Here is a 15,739-nt window from a genome sequence, read left to right as displayed (position 1 = left end):
AAGAAAGACAAAGTCTTGTGGTTTAAGAGAAATTATTTTAAGGGAAGGAGACAGGGAGAAGAAATGCTGCACAGTCAGAACCATTAGAGAGTGGTATTTAACATGCCTGATATGCAATGGCTTCTGCCCTTTTTCCTGGCTAGTATAATTTTTCAGCATGTTCTGTCACTTACCACATAAAAAGCCTTGGTGACAACTCAGGTCTTGAAGTCCTCGACAAATTCTAGCTCCTCTCCTCTCAGTATGGGATGGCAATTAGTTGGTATTGGGAATGGCACCACGGGAATGAATTGATTAAATAGGAAAATGTGTGGGTAGCTCTCAGAGCAGTCTGACTCTGAAGCCAAGAGAGATCCTGCCCACAGATGGCAGTTTCAGCCTCTTTTAGTCCCAGGCTCCCCCGCCCAGCCTCACAGAAGTGCTGTAACTCTGTGCTCCATTGATTGTATATGGGATAAACCCCTGCTATTAACAGCAGTGCTGGCAAGCCGCTCAGCATGCAGCAGAGCATGAGGTCACTGCACTTCAAAGCGGTTTCGTTGACTTTCCTGGGAGTGGAACAAGTTTGGCTGCTGGGCCAAGACTCCTCGGGCTTGTGCTAGCCTTGGAGCAGGTGCCACAGTGGCAGCTCTGAGCTGTGCTCTGCTCCACTCTGATGTCCAGCTTCCTGCTGGAAGTGCTGCTCCAGTCACACACCTTTTTTCAGACCTAGCACCTCTCTCATCACACATGGCATTTAGAGCCTCAGCTTCCAATGTGGCTGCACCATAATAACCCAAACATCATGAGTTTTCTGCTTGGGTTAGATCCTTCCTGTAGTAGCTTCCCACAGCCCAGAGGACACTCTGCCTCCTCAGCCAGATGCACAGCTCTGGTACTTTGCCATGGGACAAGCAGAGCACCAGGAAATAACAAGTTTGCCCACACTGAGCCAGTAAAACACCTGATCATTCAAGTACTATGAATGCAGGGCATCCCACTGGAGAAAGGATGGAGTTTTTTCAAAACACAGTATGCTCTAATACCAGTCCCACATCTGAATTTCCAGCAAGGCTTTGCTCTTCTAGCTCATTCTCTGAAATGGTACTCAGATGTTTCTAGATGTTCTCAAGGGCTCCTCACTATAATGTGAGGATACAGGACCGGAGAGAGAATAATTTTCCTGCTCACAGCAACATTAGACCACCATTTTGATTGAAAAGAAGGAAGATTGGTCCATGTTGTTAAAAAAAAAAAAACTTGTAGAAAGAAGTTAATTTTACAAATCAGACTACAGTTAAAGAACGAGACTTCATGAACTTCAGCTGAGGAACCCCTCATGAGCATCCCTAATGAATATCCCATGTTTTGCACAGGATGACTGTAAAGACAATAAATGTACTAAAGACTGGGAGACAGTGAAATAGAAATCTATGAGTACTCCTGGGCAAGAGAAAGGTGACACCAGTGCCCAGAGCTGAATATAACCACAGTATTTCTTCACTGTTCAGTGTGTCAGTTAATACAACAGCAATTCTGCTGTTAGAGGGCAGGAGCTTTCAAAAGAGATTACCAGTAATGGGAAGAAATTGTAATAAGGTTGTGTATTTATGTTTTTATGTCCAGTAAAGGGTTTCATTTTCACAGAAAAATGTAGCCTTAAACACTGTTGGGTGACAAAGGGCATAGTCAATACACCAAGAGGCTACAGCAAACACACGGTCACAAAATCCTCAGTGAACACGTGGGAATTTTTCTTCCAAGCTTCCAGGTAACAGGTAAATGTCAAACTGTGCAGTTCCCCTAGTAATTCAGGATTACTGTCCTTGGCCATCTGTGATGTTCATGACAAAGGGAGCTGGTTTCCCCTGCAGCCCCGTGCTGGCAGGCACAGCTGGGGGAGCTCAGCGCTCAATCCCTGCGCTCGCAGTCGCTGCGTGCCCCGGGCCACCCCTACAGGGTGAGAAGCAGCAGGGACGCGCTGACCTCTCCCAGCAGGAAAGGAGTGATGGACAGGATCGCTTTATTGTGCCTCTGCTCTGGCTGAGCACCTGCCCAGCACGGGAAAGGAGCCGGCAGGGCTGAAGGGAACGAAAGGGAGGGTGAAAGGAGCTGCAAGTGGCATTAACTGAAGGTTTGACAATGCGCTGACAGATAAGCACGTAAAGAAAAAATAGGAGATAGGGCCTCGAGAAGCACAGTTCAGACACAATCATTCATCTTACACATCTATTAGTCTGCGCTTCTGCAGGGCAGTGAAACACTCCTCACTGCAGGAAGTTTTGGGGGAAAATGAGCCACATGCCCTCCTGAGCACCTCCACAGCCCACATTTATTTTGCTCTTGCAGGCAGCACAGTAAAGGCTGCACTGCAGCTGCACATCCTTCCACGCCAACATTGAGTTTTCCTCCATAAATACTCAATATCTACAATAAGCACAAAGGTATTTCGTCTGCATTGGTTTCCACATTGCCTTGTTTTTAAAGGCCATTCAGCACCATGTTTCTTAGTGCAATAAGGAATTTAATACAGTAGTAAAACAAGCAAGAAGTTTTAAAATTCAGAACAGTTCTTGTTTTAAATCACTCAAGAAATAGCATAAATGTTCCCAACCTCTAAGAACAGAGAAATTAAGGTACACAGAGGTCAAGTTATTTGTCTTAAGTGTCATCAGTAAGACTGTCTGTCAAGATGAACAAGCCCCTGCAGAACACGTACCAAGAGCTCCTTGCTCCGATCACAGGAGGCTCACGCCTCTCCAGGAGATGCTGACAGCGCTGGAGCCGCACCAAGGCACTGCAGCGTTCCCCTGCTGCCGTCCGAGCCCGCACTGCGGAGCAGCCACAGCAGCACCCTCCAGATGTGCACTGCCTTATTTCCCTCCGCATCCTCCACATTCCATTCGGATCCACTGCCCCAGACCCTGCGCCCCTCCCTGCCGGGGCCTGGGATTTGGCCGGGGGGCAGGCATTGGTCTGCCAAGTACCAGCTTTATTTAAGCTAATCCTTCACACAAGTGACCATCAATAACTGCTAACCTACTTCCTAAAAGACACAGATCAATTGACATAATATTATAACTCCTTTAAATATTAATGCCCTAACAGGGAGACAATTGCACTGGGCCTAGGGACTCCTCCACTATTAGAAATTATGCCCTAGCATTAAATAAATTAACTCAATAAATGTCTTACCATGAATATAAATTCCTGCTTAGGGCTTGCAAATAAAATTATTTAGAGCTGTTCTTTGAGGAAAGATGAGGTGTTTAAACTTGCAAAAGAGCAAGGGTGGTCATATTCATTAGTCTTTTGTTTTAAATGAACTGCTTTGTTTTAAACTCAAGGCATTCCTTTTAGAAGGGAGGAGGAAGAATCTGGAAAATTGTTACATTTCTTCCTCTGGGCTGTACAGTTTCGGTCCTGCAAAGATGCAGATGTCTGCTCCAAACTCTAAAGGCAGCTCAGGACCAGGCCAGCTCTGCCCCAGTAGTGCCCAGTGTCATCAGCAGCACATCCCTGCAGCACACAGCACCTCAGGGCACAAGGAGGTGTTCTGGCTGGTGGCACTGGCCAGCAATCTGTGCTGCTACCTTGCTCCCGTCGGTTCTGGCAGGAGGTGGGCATGGCCATCAGCTCTGAGAAACTTCATCTGGATCCCTGAGGCTGGAGGGAGCTATTAGCCTTGTCCGAGGTCGAATTTTATCTCAAAAATGGATGCAATGTTTCTGGTTTTTACTTTTCAGTTTGTACATACAAACAGTTCAGAACTGCAAGGTACACATGCAGGACACAATTCAGGATTAAAAAAGAGCCACACTGACTCCACCTGACTGAAACAGAAAGGTTTGTAGAAGAGACCATAGATTCAGCTTATTTCTTTTGCTGTAGATAGAGGAAAACTCCAATGAAAACCGCACACAGAGACCCTTAAACACAGAGAATTTTACAAGTGGCTCAAGGAGCTTGCCTCGGCATCAGCCTCCTCCTTCCCCATGCCTTTTCTTTGCTGCACTGGGTTTGCACAGGGACTTGTTGCATGCCCAAGGGATGTATCAGTGAGCTGCTGAGCTGTTGTGACACAAACCCTCCCAGCAGGAATGCTGCTTGGATGCTGCAGCTTTTACTTACAGCATCTGAATTCCCTTCTGAGCTCCCTGAGGGCTGGGAGAAATTTAATGCAGGCCTCAAAAGTGAGAAACTGACACAAAAAAAGTGTGCGGACAGGGAGAGGGGGTGCAATCTGCTTGGGAGGGGGAGAGACACAAGCAGTGGCAAGGGCCGTTCTCTTTCTCCCCTCCTTACTGGCCCCCACATCCCCAGGACTGAGAACTCACTGTGGTGCCTGAGCTACCATGTGAACTCCAGACACCCAGTAGCACCTGTGGGGACCATTTCCCAAATCCTGGGTCATGTTCCTCCTCAGCTGCCTCAGTTTCCCCACAGGCCTCACATTTACAGATGCATGCAGCCACCAGCCCCAAGCTGGCCCTACTGCCCAGTGGCCAGTGCTCACCCCTGGACAGCCCACACAGACACCATCAGCCACCAGCACAGGGCCATCACATTTAGGCCATCACATCACACCCAGCTCTTCATCTTGAGCTGTGGGAAGATGTATCTGTGCTAAGATGTGCTAAGAATGAGTGTCAAAGCAATCTGCAGAAGGTAAGGTGAGAGCAGTGACTTGCCAGCCCTGAGCAGCAGGTTGCAGCCCGGTGGGAGGGCAGCAGCTGTGCTCACCCCCGTGCCAGCCCCGCTGCCACCCCCCTGTCCCAGCACCTCGGGGTCCCCGCTCTGTCTCCGGGCGCTGCCGGGCTCGGCTCCGCCGCGATGCAGCCAGGCTGATCCTCGCTGGGGCCAGGGATCCTGGGGGAGATGATTCCTTAATAGGCTGCTCTGTGTGCTAGCACAGGGCCACGGAGGGAATATCAGCCCTGATCTGGCTTTACAGCCTGCTTGCTGCTTTGGTTCTGCCTCCCAAGAGCAGAATTAATTGCTGGGCTAAAAAATGCCGATAAATCAATCAGTTCATAGCACATTTATTTTCTGTAGCTCTGCATTGGCCTCCTGGCAGCTTCAAACAGAAGCAACACCCCTCGTGCTACAGGGAGAGGTGAGGGTGGGGCTCTTGCCAAAGACTGCCTGCAGAAAGGAGCACAGGCAGGGCAAGGTGGGGGCTCGGCACCATCAATGACCTGGAGCCAAATGTCATCCCAGCAGCAGTACTGCTCCACTTCAGCCTTTAAGATGACTGCCAAGTCAGACCATTGCATAATTTATCTTTCTAGATTTTCCAAAATAAATCTCTGAAAGACAGGCTAGAAAGAGGAGGGAGAAAACTGATATTCTGTGAAAAGAAATGCTGATTTATACTCTAGACTTATTTAAATCTAACTCTGTAACTTGACAACGGTGTCTACAGCAACAAAGAAAATAAACCACTCAGTCATTACCAGTATGCTTTTTTTGGGTGAAATGATAGAGCAAACACAGACCCCAAACCAGACTTGGACCGCACACAAACCACTTGTAGTCAGTGCTTTCCCACCTGTGGCTCTGATCCCAGGCTGCAGTACTGCTCAGCCATCCCCATTGGCTGAGGCCTTTGCCAAGGAACACGTAAATCCAGGTAGTGACCCTTCCCTTCCCTTCCCTTCCCTTCCCTTCCCTTCCCTTCCCACCGGACACACCAATGTCCCCAACATCCAGCCCTATCCCACATCACCTCTGCTCTTTCCTCCTGCTTTGTAAAAGGGACTTCGATGCAGCAGGTTCCTACCACAACTCGAGCTCCACAGCTATGGGAGATGCCATTAGTGGGGCCGTATTTTGTCCTGTTATTTACATCACAGATCCAGCACTGCAATTTTTCCTTCCCACAATTTAAAAACACAAACACAGCCCTGTCCCTGTGCCTCAAGTGCCAGGCTCGCTGCTCACGGAAGGGCAGAGCAGGGCCAGGCTGCCCAGCCAGGGGAGCAGGGCTGGGCTGCCCTCAGCTGCTGTGTCTGAGGAGCAGCCCCGGGCAGCCCGGAGCCCCTCAGAGCCCCTGGGTGCCCGGCGCTCTGCAGCACCCCCAACAGCGGCCACTTCCCACAGTGCGGCTGTTCCTGCTGTGAAACGCCCTCAGCTTCCAGCTGCTCTTTGAGATCACGGTGCTCACAGCAAATGCTCTGTCACCAAACCTGCCAGTGATGCTCATACCAGAACCAGAACTACATTTCAATAAGAGCATGCCTGGGCTGATACCAGGCATGTTTTTTTTCCGATTTGTAACCCCATCTAATTATTTCCACTATGATGTTTCCTAGACAACCTGAAAACATTTTATCTGTGTGCACGTCAGCATCCAGTGTTCAGGATTTTAACTCCACCTTAAAGACAAGGAACACAATTTAAATGTAAAAGAAGGTTGGTGTAACCTCTTGTCAGTTACAGGAATGAGTTTGGGAACTGACAATTAATTGGATACACAGTTTTAAGCGCTCAACGTTCTGTTATTATCTCAGATAAATTAACAATTTTAAGTGCTCAACGTTCTGTTATTATCTCAGATAAATGCACAATTGTGGTTTTATCTTTGGCCAAAGCTCTTCCCTGATATGATGTCATTCCTTTTGGCTCCCTAACTTGTTAAATAAATATTTCATCCATGCAAGTGACTTCAGCTGTCAAAAGCTGGGCAGATATTTTAACTACACCAGGTCAGGATTTATTGGAAACAGTTGTGTACTTTTATGTTAATCGGATGAAATACACTTGGAGACAACAAATCAGATCAAGATGTACTCATTAAATGAGCTGCAGTAAGTACTAGTTTCTAGTTTTCATGATCCAGAGAGAAAAAGTTATCTCTACTGATAGTGCCTGGTATTTGGAACTGTTCTGTACACCATAAACATCAAAAAAGCTTAATTAAAAGGCTTTTCTTTAGTTTAACTTTCCCCCCAAAGGACCTAGGCCTATATTGTTCTGTCGAGTGAGGAATATTTTTAAGGAAAAAATCCCAAAACACTTTAATCCATGATTGCTTTATGCTGCTCTGCAAATGAAATGGCACTGATGAGAGGGATGCATCCCAGGGGCACAGCAGTATCTCCACGGAACAGCCACAGTGCCTCGGGAGGTGAGGATGCAGCAGGGACCCCCACAGCTCTCAGCATCTCTCCAAGCACTGCAGCAATACACCCAACTCAAAATATTTTGGGTTCTCATTCTGTCCTGAACAGTCACAGAGAGCAGACACAGACACATCCCAGTGTTTTGCTGTTGAGGTCACTGGATGTTGATTATAGGACAACACTTCCTATTATTATTTTCACTGTTTGAGAATAATCTTGCTGAGGAGCTCTGGCCAGTGGAAGACTGTGGCTTCCTGTTATTCATGTGGGATATGTGTGCTCCCAGCAGAGGAGTGAAAGAGCAGATAAATGTCTCACCTGAAGCTCTTGTCCTTTGCTGTCACAGGTGAGCACGGGTCCCATGGCACTTCCCCAGGAGCTCCAGCATGGCAGGCGTGGGAGCTGCTCCTTGGCAGAGTGCAGGCACAGGTTTGTCAGCTGCCAGGTGTGTGTGCTGTCTCCACTGGTAAGGACCTCTTCGAAAAGCTTACCCAAAGAGCACTTCAGAATTTCCAAAATTAATGTCCAAGAAGCAAGCCTTTCCTGCTTTTGGGTGAAACAAAATGAGGTGGAAAAATCACCGAGGTTCACATGGGTTTATCTTTCTAAACTTAACAAACAGTGCTGGTGGGTTTGCCAGAAGGAAGACAGCTCTCATTACTTAGCATGGGTTGAGGCTTGGTAGTCTTAAAAATGCCTCACCAAAAGACAGTGCAGTACAGAAACATATTTTGTGTTTAAAAATAATCTCAACAGTTGTTAAAAGGGATTAAGCAATGTTTTTTTCCTGTATCAGCAAACGGAGCAGTGCAGACGAAGTAAAAGGGTAACTCTGGGAATGAGGAAATACTGTTTTATCTAATTTACTGCAGCCTGAAGTGAAACATTAACTCAGCTCTGAGCTCTGATGCGGTGTAAGTAGCCTGAACAAAAACACTGCTGCAGTTGCTTTTGAGGGTATGAACTCAGAGGTCTTCAAAGCTGCGAATGTGGGTCTGTGTATCACAAAACACACCTTTCATTTTACTGAAGCATTCACTGAAACGTTTACCTTTGGAGTAGATTGTTTTGAACACTGTGGAAATAAGGAAAAGGGGAGAATACAGAAGTTTCCCAAAAAACTGTGAAAATATTTTAAAGGGATAAAACCAAGTCACTGCAGACTTACCTTCAGGTTTGCATCTCAAAGGACAGGAAAAGTCTCTACATCATTTCCCCACAGTTTAGCAGGTGCTACCTGCAGGGATCCCTGCTCCTGTGTGTGAGGAGCTGGAGTCAGCCCCCCACAGGCTCTGGGCTGGAGCCAGACTGATGCTCCTTGGCCATCTGGGACAGAACAGGTTTCAGGCCTTTCCTTCTCAGGGTAGTCCTCGATCTTGATCTTGACCTGTCTGCCTGGGAATGCACACACCAAACCAAAAAGGAATCCATAGAAATGGAGGAAAAGGTTTGACATTTTCCCTCATGATTATTTAGTTCATGTTTGTTACAGTAGAAAGCACCACCAGACCTGGCACAAATAAAATAACCAAAAATCATGGAAACACTTGTGAGCTGATGGAGAACGTGCTCTTGGGTATGAGACTGATAATTATGTGACAGGCAGAAAATGTCTGGTGTCCTTAAAGGCCCTGTAGCCTATTTATTGCTACATCTGCGGTCACGCCACATCATCACACACCCCTGAGGAAGCTTTGTGGCATCTGGAAAAGTACTGACCAGTATGTCCCCACGTGGGGACCAGCAGTGCCCTGGCAGAGCCTTGGTACGATTATCACAGGGAATTTTTGTATGCCAGGGCCATATCTCTGCCTGCCAGTGAACTGGGAGATTGGTACAAGAAGGAATAAAGCTGATGTGCAGTTCTGGCCTTGTTATCTGAGGGAAGGAATAGTTCGTGCAGTTATTTATAGTTTGCCTCTGTGCCACATGCAGGCAGTCAGAACTCATAACAATGGCTGAGGGGAGAAGCTGCAGCCCTCCAAAACCACTGTTGAGGTTTGGTTCCAGCCTGGCAACCTTGGTGATCTGTGCTCGTGTCCAGAGCTGCTGGGCTGTGTCACACGCTGGAATGACAAGTGACAGCAGTGTCCTCAGCTGTCCCTGTGGCTCCCATGCCACCCTGGCTGCGGACACCTGGGTCTCTGCAAGGCTCATCCACTGAACATGATTTAGGAAAATTGAGGGCCACTTTGGGAACGCTGCACTCCTCCCTGTGTTGTCCTAAAAAGCACAATCTTTTGAGATACATACCTGATGCCATGTCACATTTGCAAGGGAAAATGTAAGTCTAGTAAATATTAATTCAATGGGACTTACCGCCACATTTTTTCTAGTTGCATTTGATTAAATTTTGAGGAGTTCTGAGCAAATCCACAGCCTCTTGTTTTCTATTTGCCAGGCAGAGACTGTTCAGAGCATGACAAGCATCTGCTCTACAGCAAAAAACTACTTTCACTGGAGACTCCTGTCCTAATACTCCAAACCCTTTGATCCCCAAATGTCCTGTAACAGCCTGTATAGCCTGTAACAACAGAACCTGCAGAATGTGTGACAATATCCTTATGCTACAAACATCCATACACATCCATAGACATCTGTACACATCCACACACATCTGTACACATCCACACACATCCACAGGTTCCACACCTGCTGACAACACTGGTTGTTTTGCCCAGCTCCATGCAGGGAGTAGGGAGCACTCGGAGGTGTCTCGAGCCATGGGGTGGGTACAGCCTATTCCCCATGGAAGCCTCAGACCATTTGTTTGTTCCCATGTCAATATCCCAATACCTGAGTGCCAGCTGTCCCCTGGGATAATCCCAACTCTGCCTATGTGGTGAGTGGAAGCTGAGGGCTTGAGAGCAGCAGTGCTGCCCTTCATTGGGAACAAGGAAGAAACTTGCAGAGCCAGGAACTAGGTGCCCACAGAGCAGAACACAGAACACCTGGAAAGCACAACGTCAGAAGACCAGCCAAACACTACTATTGCTCCTTCTTTGCCAAGTGAAAAAAAAAATCTCCAGAAGTCCCAGCACAGGGAGCAGGTTTGACCAGCTTTGTCACATTTTTGTGTTCTCTCTACTAACACAGACCCAGGCAGGGTTTTGTCCGTCCCTTCCAGACTGTGTCAGTGCCATGAGGCATCTCTGGCTCTTCCCCCAGGGCAGCTCCCGCTTGCTGCTGTTGATTTTCTCCAAACAAGGAGATGCCTACAACAAGGCATCTCACTCCATGGACTTGTCCTTGGAGGAAAGGCAGAGCTAATACACAGGGACGCATCCAGCCTGTGAAACACTACCTTAGTTCCCAGCTGTCAGAATTTCCTCCCCAGTTCTCTGACTCCATTCAGCTCCACCAAGAACAGGCAGCTCCTCCAGGCCTTGCTGGGGCTCTGGGGACACAGGAGCTGGCCAGGTACTCCCACAGTGTCAGCACAGATCTCGCCCAGGTACTGCAAATTCATACCAAACCTAGAGTAAAGCTGCAGTAAAGGAACAGGCTGCCTTCGAATGTGACTTTTATTGTATCTAAAACTACCTGCAGGTCTCTGCAATGTCACACCCATTTCTGCAGTGATGTCTCTGGGCCGTGCTGAGCAGGGCTTCTCAAGCCCTGGAATATCTTCTTCACAGGCTGGAATGTGATTTCTGGTCCAAATGGGGATTAATGTGTACTTAGAAAAGGGAATTTTTAGGTTCTGAAATTCTGCTTTTGGACACTTTGAAGCTGCTGAAATCTACAACATATATTCCCATTTTTTATTTATGACATGCACTAAATATTCACTGCTAGAATAGGACAGAAACTAAAAACTTCAATATTCTGTTAATTTTATTTCATTGGTGAAATCACTACAAAGTATTGCTGATAGAAATCTCTTCAATTTCTAACAGATAGAAATCTCTTACCTTCCTTGCCTTTCAAAGCATTTCATTTGTTTGTGCATAGCTCCATCATTTGAATACCAAAGGAACCAAAAGCAATTCGGTAACTTGTTTGTGGCAGATGTTCTTCAAGATCTAAGCATTATGATATCACAGCTTAGTGCAAAATAAAATAAGGCAAATAAAGTGAGGTAAATTTTAAAAAGTCTGAAACAAAAATTGAGAAAAATTTAGAAGTATTTTTGCAACTCAGTTTGTCATACACATAGATGGGTTTTTCTAAAAAGTTTTCCTCATTATCAGTTATAGAACAGTGTGCCTCCCTCCTGTCAATGCTCACCCACCACAATGGGTGTTATTCTTCTTACTTATAACTTGTTGGTGACAAATGCTCTTCCATAACAGCTTAGGCTGTGTGAAGAAAACAAGGCTTTGGTAATTCTTTGTGTTCTGAGTTCTCTAAAATTTAGGAGATTTGTTCAGACAGAAAACATTGTGCTGACATTGATCTTTGTGTATATTTAAACATTGTGCTGACATTGATCTTTGTGTGTATTTAAACATTGTGCTGACATTGATCTTTGTATGTATTTACACTGTTATATATTTTCAATTTATATAGATTTATAAGTAAATCAATACGATAATTAGAACACAAAGGTTGGATCAGTTTCTGTGAAAATGTCAACAAATTCAATTTAACCCTGGGATTGTAAAATCAATATTAGATTTTATTTTTTTGTTAAAAATCAACTTTTTTCAATAACTTATTATTCTTCTGGAAAATGCTGGATCAGCACTAACATTTCACAGACATTTTAACAACAAGATGACTGGACATTACTAGCATTGGGCCCTTCCCCTGCATCCCTCACAACATCAGTGTATTCACTCCTTGGCTCTCTGCAATGTAAAGAGCAAACACAGACTCCAAAACGCTGGGACAGTGTATCCCTGGTGTGCTGCATCAGTCGAAGCAGAGGGAACTGGGCTGGGTTTGGGGATGTCCCAGGAAAAGCTGTGCTGCAGGGAAGGGAGGTCACAGCGGCGAGGAGCATTCAGGCTCATTCTCATGCTTTGTTATCTGGGCGAGAGCAGTGACCATCCAGCCCATCTCCTGCAGCCAGACTTCAGAGCAGAGCAGATTCCTGCGAGGGGAACTCTGCACTGGTGCTGTTCCCCTTCTCCATTTCATGGCTGCTGGCTCTGGGTGCAAATCCTAACAAGAAACTTTGGAAGTGTCCCAGGTTCTAAAGGAAACATCCCCCTCTCCCCACCACCAGGAGCCCTGTCCATCCCTTGCAGAAGCCCTTGTCCTGAACAAGGAGTGTGGATCACCCCACAGCCCCCAGGCTCCTCACAGGCTGCTGTGCACCTGGACAGGACAGCAGGTGGATCCCCAGAATAATGTCCCAGGCAATGTGACAACTCATCCGGTGCTCAGGAGGCACCTTCCGGCTGTGGGGGCTTCCAGCCACAGCCCTACAGCAATTCCCAGTCTCTACAAGAACAGATGGAGAAAGAGAGACTTTTCTTCTGCAAGACAACAAGGGAAATTTTAACAGAACAATCTGGAAATAACCACATCCACTGAAGCTCTGGAGATCATCAGTTCATTATTTCCCACCTCCTGAAGGGTGATGGGGACAGGGGTCCTGTTCATAGAGAACCAGTCTCTCCTGGCCAAGCAGCAGGGGTGGGTCCATCACCAGCTCTCCATCACACAGAATTTCTGCTCCTGCAGCTCCCATGCCTGATCCCACACAGTGCAGATTTGATGTGATGAAAGGACTTCATGTGCCAACGTGTTCCCAGCAAACTCCTTCTTTTCCTGTTTGCTGGACCTGCATGGTTAAGCAAAGGTAACAGAATTAATGTCTCAGTAAAAAAAAGAGTCTATTAATGGATTCAAAAATATCTTTGCATATGCTGAGTTGTGGCACTCACCTGAGGCTCCCCCACTGTGCTCCAGAGTGAAAGACAGTCCCTGGCCAGTGCAGAGCTGCTCTCTCCCCACTGCCCCTCCATCCATCAGGTGCTCTGCCCTGGACCCCTGAAGGAGCAGGACGAGATGCTCAGACTGCAGTAGTGATGGGCTCAGAATAAAACCAGAGCTGTCCAATATCTCGCAGCAGTAACTCAGGCTTCACCAGCCACTCAAACAAACCTCAGCCAAAAAGCGAACAAAAAGCCTACGCACGTGCTTTGAGCCCAAGACTGCTTTGCCTGGCAGCAGCTGGGACACATCCCAGGGAGTAAGAGGTTTTGAACAGGCAGTTAGCACATCTTCTTCTTGCAGAGGAAGCAAGAATTCCAGTCTGGCGTTGTCCAGAGGGCCCTGCTGTCTCTGGGAGCAGGAGGTGCCTGCGGGAGCGAGTGCTGGGCAGGCACTGCAGTGACACCAAGACCACGTTTCACACAGACACCTTTATTTCCATATTTCTGCATTTCTGCATGGATGAATGTTCTTTTTCCTGGGATGTACTGGTGGACAGATAATACCCTATAAAATGGAGTTTAGCAAATATATATATATATATATATATATACACACATATATATAGTCTGGCAAAATCACTTCTGCATTCCTCAATGTGTCAGAATGGATGCTTACAGTAAACCAAAGCTGAAGGGACACTGACATTTTGGGTTATTTTTCTTATCTATAACATAATATAGTGTTTGCATTTTTTTTTTTCAACATGATTGTGTTTTCCTGCTTATACTTAAGCAGAACTGCAGAAGAGAAGAGCCATGCCTGTAACCTTTCAGTTTTCACTACCATAAGTTACTATCAGCAGTGCAGGCAGGACATTTCTGAACTTTACACAAGGGCCAAACTATCAGTTCAGCATATGCCACCACATCAAATGTAAGAGCACCGCTGAATGAGTGATGCAAATAAATAATTGGAACGTAAGTGTTAGCTCATGACACAGTTCAGTTTCACAGCCCCCACGCACACAGATACATGTTTGAGTCCCACTTTTAAAAGTTTCATTGCAAAAGTTTCTTTTTTAGCCTAATAGTGTCCCTTGAGAAAAAATACATACTGGGTTTAAGAAAGGACATCCTCCTACAGGTATTTGTTTTTATTATTAAAACAAACATTTTTAAAATCATTCAACAAAATTGAATACAAATTGCCATTGGAGAATAGCATTTGTAACAGTGAAGCTATACATGGCTAATCCATTAACATGGCTTTAGATATCACAATTTACATTATTTGCACATTTCCTTAGGTCTTTCATGGCACTTCCATAAAGAAGAAAAGTTTGACACACTGCTGCTACTCATCAGAGGCGACCCATGGACACAAGGGTGTTTGCTCCCCTCACATATTGCAGTCAGGAAATGCCACTGCCCATGATGCCTGAACCTCAGGGTATTTGTGTCTCAAGCTTTTAGCTTGGCTCATGGTTACTCACAATATTGCATTGCATTCAGAGGAACAGGAAAACAAACAGCCACAGAACAGGCACGGTACTTTTTTTTCCTTTTTTTTTTTTTCCTTTTTTTTTTTCTTTTTTTTGCATTATCATTTATCACATTCCTATTTGTCAACAGATTGTTAGCTAAAATGCATGTTAGAAAGGCTTTCTTTATAAAATGCTGGCATGAAGATGCAGACTAATGTTTGTAACTAGTGAAACAGTCAGAGTCCTGATTCAGACATTATTTAAACATTCATAACTAGCAGGAAATGTGCACAGTTGATAGCACTGACAGAGAATCTGACTGCCTTCTGTCTACTGGCAGGAGGATTGATGAGGGTGGGAGACTGGAGTAGCATAGTGTGTTTTATTTAGAAATCTGTAGTAGTGTTTGTCATAAATATTGCATGCCCCGTTTATGAGCGAGCGGAGACTTGGCAAGTTTACAGTAGAGTAACATTTACAGAAAACATGAAAAACAAACCAAAAGCCATTTCCATGCAGAGACGGCTCTCTCACAGTCACTGATGTCTCACCTGGCAGCTGGAGCACACCTGCCATGGACAGATGCTGCTGATGGAAAACCCAGAGGCCTTCTATGCACTGGTGCATCCCAGCCTCTGGCTGTAACAGTGGGATCAGGGACAAACACAGAGAAATTATTTGGTTTGCAATGGCAAGGACTCTGCCACAGGTAGATTCTGCAATCTGAGCTTTGGGGAAATGCAACTGTGGGTGACACTTTGGAAGTCCTCCTGTGTCAGCTACTGTGGGCTTCAGGTGAAGCACAGAGCTCAACCCAGGGCTGAACATCAGGGGTGTACGGCAGGGGACTGACTCCAGTGGGATCCAAATCAAAGCTTGTTATCCTCTAAGAGCAGACTCAGCGTGGCTGTCAGCATGTCCCTGTCTACCTTATGCACCCTCATTGTTTCTGGCAGTGAAAAGCAGGCACAGTGGAGCAGTAAAGATGGCAGAAGTGCAGGGTCAGTACTGGTACCCTGATCAGCAATGCACACAGCACACGCTGACAGTGACAGCAGCTGTTTGCTGCTGAGCTGGAGCCACACTCAAGAGAAAACAGTGACAACCCTGGTGACAAAGGCAGCCCCCACAGAACTGCTGCCAGCAGGCCAGGAAACACAGATGAGGCCAAATTCATCATGGAAACTCCAGAAATTAATTTAGCTTCAGGGACTATGGCATCATGCAACTAATAACATTTTCTTTTGAAAAGGGCACATTCCAAACACTTCTGTCTATATGTGCCATTTCATAAGCACCCTTGAAACAAGACTATTAGAGGAAA

This window comes from Pyrgilauda ruficollis, unplaced genomic scaffold, assembly GCF_017590135.1.
Source record: "Pyrgilauda ruficollis isolate IOZ18807 unplaced genomic scaffold, ASM1759013v1 scaffold105, whole genome shotgun sequence".
Classification (NCBI taxonomy): Eukaryota; Metazoa; Chordata; class Aves; order Passeriformes; family Passeridae; genus Pyrgilauda; species Pyrgilauda ruficollis.
The sequence above is the reverse complement of the archived record's forward strand: the minus strand, read 5'-3'. Positions refer to the sequence as shown.